Raw genomic sequence first — 5,731 nt, 5'->3', positions numbered from 1 at the left:
AAAAAAGTGCCTGTTCCTAATTTCAGGGACAAAGCATTAACTTTTCATTTCATATTATTTTAACTATAAATTTTTTGCAATTATTATTTATAAGAATATGAGTATTTCTATTTCTAGCTTGTTGAGATATCTGTCATAATAGTTGAAGGATTTTGTCAAATGCTTTTCTTCGCATCTTCTGAGATTATCATATGGTTTTCTTTATTCTATTAATGTGATGATTATGTTGATTTTTTGAATGTGAAACAATCACTTTTTCATGTTGTATAATGTTTTTTTGATATTTCAATGTGTTGATTTGATAATACTTGTTAAGTTTATTTGCATCCATGTTGATGAAAGATAATAATTATTTTTATCTTGTAACATAATTGACAGATTTTCGTATCTGGAATGCTTGCTTCACAAAACAGTTCAGGAAGTATAGCGTCTTTCTCTATTCTTTGATAAATATAGCATTCTGTACTCATCTTCCACTTCTTCTTATCTTTTCAAACCTTCTCCATGGATCCTCTGAAACTACATGGTCAACAATAGAAAAAAGTCTTTAACTTCTTTGAATTTTCTCTCCTCTTTCTTGCTTTCTCTGAAACTTGTTTCTACTATGACAATATCTCAATATTCTCAAGTGGTAATTGTTTTATATCCACATTCTTCACATCAGTGGTGCTGAAGTATTATAATTGTTTCTTTTTTCTAAATGACTATTTCAGAGAATTTCATACACCACCGTCCTGCCAACAAACAAACAAACAAAATAACAACACAATAAATGTTAAAAATATTAAAATTCAGGTTTTTATAACACCTGAACACCTGCTGTTTCTTCTTCTTGCAATCTTCATCATAAAAAGTATAAATATAACATTCTTTTTGTCACAACTTTGCTCGTAAACCTTACATGGCTCCCAATTGCTTGTGAAACATTCTACAAAACTGTTAATTAGATATTTCATCCTATTCATAATTTGACCCCAGTCCAACTCTATAATTAAACTCTCAGGAATATCCCTGGGTCAAGTTTATTGTATTTCTCTAAACATATGTAATTATAATATATCCTTACTATGCGATTTCTCTGAAATGTACTCTCTGTTCTGCCTATCTTGATTCTGCCTGTCATCCTTTGCATAATTTTATTTTGATCTTTTCAAGATTTCTTTATCAATTAAAAAACAAAATATTCTCGTTGTGCTTTTGAACACCTGTGCAGTGACATCACTCCTTTACTGCTCATTATTATTAAACTTCTCTTATATATCAAAATTTTCAACCGCATTATTTATTTATTTATTTTTTTGCGTAAAAGTGCCTAGAATAAATCAAATATTCAAAATATTTGTTACAGAGATGGAAGTAAAAAAAATGATTATGTTTATTTCAGGTTTTAAATTTTAATAAAGATCATAGAACATTCCAAGTTTAAGAATCAGGGATTTGGCCTTGTCTATGCTATCAACTCTCTGCATGGTATTAAATAATTATTTCCATCTAAAGTCCTTCAATGCGAAATAAAGTCTATTAATGTTTGTCTCTATATACTCTGTAACCCAGCCAGATACATCCTTAGAAAATTTAAAAATCCAGGTTGAAAGAAATGATCTGTTATACAAAAAAATAATTATTTAGATTAAAATTTAACCAAAAGCTAGTCCGTGTGACTATCATACTATAAATACAGTAGTCTTCCATTATCTGGAGGGATATGTTCCAAAATCCTCATGATTTCAGATACCTGAAATCATGAATAGTATTGAACCCAAATATACTACATTTTTTCCTATACATACATTTATATAATAAAGTTTAATTTATAAATTAGGCACAGTAACAAATTAATAATAACTAATAATAAAATAGAATAATTATAACAATATGCAGTAAAAAAAGTTGTGCAAATGTAGTCACTTATTTCAGGAGATCCCTTGCTAAAGTCGTTGTATAGGCTCAATGCTTTCTAGAGCAGCACATTGCTATCAGTCAAAACACATTTTCTGTTCATATCTTCCACCCATAAATGTAATGCTTTCTCCATCTTAAATCCTTATTACTCACTGTGGCTCTAACTTTTGAAGTTTGAGGTGTGATAGTAAAACTAGCACAATTTCTTTCTCTTCTTTACAATTTTATGGGTAGAAGATTTTTGTTACTGTAGATTTTTAGCAACATCAATATATATATTTTTTCTTATTAAGTCAAGAACTTTTTTTCTTATTAAGTCAAGAACTTTTTTTTCTTATTAAGTCAAGAACTATTCAAATTGCCAGTATTACCACTCTTGTGTGTTAAGACCATTATTAAGTAAAATTAAGGTTACTTGAACACAAGCAATACCAAAACAGTCTATCTGATAACTGAGATAACTATGGAATGACTAACAGATGGGGAGTGTGTATAGAGTGGACAATCTGGACAAAAAGATAAGCCACATCCTGGGTACAACAGAGTTTGATATATTTCATCACACTACTCACAATGGCATGCAATTTAATTCTTATGAATTGATTATTTCTGGAATCTTTCATTTAATAATATCTCTTGACCATGGTTGACCTCGGACAACCAAAATCAGGAAAAGTGAAACCACAGATAAGTGTAAACTAAGTATGAACTTTAGAAATCATGAGGATTACCAAAGTAATTACAGAAGGGAATACAATGTGTTTTGAGATCAAGTATCAAAAACAACATTTGCATTCCTTCCATTTACAGAAAGACAGAAAAGAAAGTAGCTTTGACATAAATATATACAGATTTTCTGCAAAAGATTTAATAATAACTGAAATAATATTTCACTCACAAAAACAAAGATGAATTTAAAAATATCTTTAAAAAATGCTCAGTAATAACATAATATTTCTATGAAAAACATATTTTAATGCAAAATTGTGAAAAAAATTTTCTAGCTCTTTGTAATTTAAAGGGAAAGGCCCAGTAACATCTGAGTTCTAGATGTATTGGGGCCTTATTAGATGAATATGGAGTTATGTAGGTGGATGAGATTCTAATTATCATGCTCAGTTGGGGTTTGAGTGGGAAGGATACCACACAGATACTGAATATTCAGACAATCAAAAAACCAAGGGAAATTTTCTATTAATTTGTTATTGAGTGAATGTTTTAAAGGCTGAATAATAACATAAAGTTTGTTTATATAATTGACTAAATGAAGGCAAAGGAAGCTTAGAGTCAATTTCCTAGAATGAGTAAAAGTTCTTTTGTTAGATGGAAATAATTAGTATAGAATTAGTGAAAAGAAGATAGCCAGGTTGATGTGTTATCATAGAACTTGACAAAAATTTAGGATTACATTTTCTTGAGCTTTAATGTTTTGTTTAGATACAATGATATGTGACCAGTATCCAGAAGCTTTACAAGAGAAGTTTACAATATAAATGCCAAATAGATCAACTAAAAATTACATTTCTAGCATCTTCAAGAAAATATGTTTCCTGTTATTGAGATAAAAATTGGAAAAGTACAATTTAACAAAGGTCTCAAAATTGAAAATTTTAAATACTTGAAATTAATTGTGTATATATTTATTAAATTTATATAAAAAACAAGAAGATTCTATTCTACAGGCTGATATAAATTATTCAGAACTTCATCTGAATAAGTAAACAGAAACTTATAGATGAAAACTAAAATCAGGAGGGCTGACTCTATCACATAATAAAATACTTTTTAAAGCAAAATAATTGAATTCACAAATATTCAGGCATATCATTGGACTAAAAAGAGATAGCTGTGGAATTTACCTCATGATAGCTCACAAATTGTCATGGATTTGAACAATGTTTATCTTCTTGGCTTGCTACCATGAGATAGAATTAATAATCAATAATACATTGAGAAGTGGAGATGTCAAATAAATGGACTAATAGCTTATCAAGATCTAAGCTATTCGTAGGTAGCAGTTCTCCTGTTTATATAAAACCTTAGTATATAAAAACAGAGATATGTAACACATAGTTCAGGGAGGAAAATATGGTTACCAAACAAGTATATGTTAATGGGAGATGCTAAGCCAGGTTTCTTAATATATTGGATATGCAGATAGCAAGAGAGAGAGAGAGATGAGCAGCCACAATTGAATATTTTATTAATTTGTGAATTGAAGATTGGTAGCACTGGCAATTCTAATGAGAAACGAGTCATCAGAATTGGTTCCTCAATGAAGTCAGTGTGGAAAAGTCAATATAAGAAGATATTTGGAAATCTTTGCTAATAAGACCTTTATTGAATGGTTTCCTTTAAGCATTTATGGCTTTGAATATTAGAGAATGTGATTTGATTCTGAAAAATACAAATTAGGTATAATTCAACTAGTCATTTAATAGATTCCAAAGGGGCTCGAATTATGCTATGCATTTGCAACCTCTTTTTGTTTTTGCTTTTCTAAATGAAACTATTTCCAAATGTGCAAATTCTTTTGTTCTCTTTATTGTTATACAAATGGTTTGATTGTACATTTACTGTTGTAATTCAGAAGACCTCAAAACATTTAACTATCATTTTTGTATTTTTTATTTATTGCTAGACTACTTTATTTTCTCAGCAGAGTTAAAAGAATCTACTAGTGACTCATTCGTCTGCCTGAAATTGTGACAGTTGACTTTTAGGTCTCTGACATCCTTCTAGTTATGTTGAATACCTTTGTGTCAAAAAGAGCTCATGTCAAGAGGGCATAAAATATAACTCAGAGTAAAATGTTCTCTTTCCAAGATTTTGGGCCAACCTCTATATTTTCTGTTCATTAGTGTTACTGACCTCCTCTTCTCTAGTTTAACTGTCTGCACTTCTAATACCTGCTTACTCCTTCCTGCCCTAAGCTAACTTTGATGAACTCAGTCTTTTCTCCTTTAAACCAAGTGAAATAGAGACTGATATAATTCTTAACCCTAATTCCCAAAACTTTCCTTGTTGGTCTGGCTTCTAGATTTGTCCTGGTCTGATTCTATTGCTAACTATTATTTAAATCAACTATAATTACTATTTCTATTAAATCTCACAAAAATATAATTTTGTACTAAGCACCATGCTATATAAACAATAATTATTTAGTCTACATATTAATCCTGAAATACAGATTTTATACCCCCACATACAAGAGAAAAAACTGTCAGAAAGATTAAATAACTTGCTTTAAGACATATGTAAATGATGAAGCCAAGAGTATTGTCCATATATTCTGATTTAAATACTATTCTCAATTTACCATATATATAGACCAGTTCAACAGAAAACCTCATCAATTAATCTGTGGGTCAAAATAGGATTACACATCTCCTTATTTTGTATGGACCTCAATTACCAGGTTCCAGGTAGAGCAAGCAACAGTTTAAAGGTATAAACAATTTGAAAAAAAAGGAAATTAAGGCTTTATGTTAGGCAGTAAGCATTTTAATGATGTAAATAAAAAAATAAAAATTATAAAAAATATGTACATATACTTATGCATATTTTATATATACATATAGATAAACATACATGTGTATGTTTATAGAATTTTAGAATTTAGACCCAATAGAGGAACATCTATTCATTCCTAGGCTTATAATTTATTGGTCTAGTTCAACAGAAAAATTGAGTATCTATGCTATCTTATGAAGCAAAGCAAGGCAATTAACCAATGGGGGTAAAAATAGAAGGAGGAGGAGAAAGAAGAAGAAGAAGAAGAAGAAGAAGAAGAAGAAGAAGAAGAAGAAGAAGAAGAAGAAGAAGAAGA

The sequence above is a fragment of the Pteropus vampyrus genome, unplaced genomic scaffold (assembly GCF_000151845.1).
Source record: "Pteropus vampyrus isolate Shadow unplaced genomic scaffold, Pvam_2.0 Scaffold120, whole genome shotgun sequence".
Taxonomy (NCBI): domain Eukaryota; kingdom Metazoa; phylum Chordata; class Mammalia; order Chiroptera; family Pteropodidae; genus Pteropus; species Pteropus vampyrus.
The sequence above is the reverse complement of the archived record's forward strand: the minus strand, read 5'-3'. Positions refer to the sequence as shown.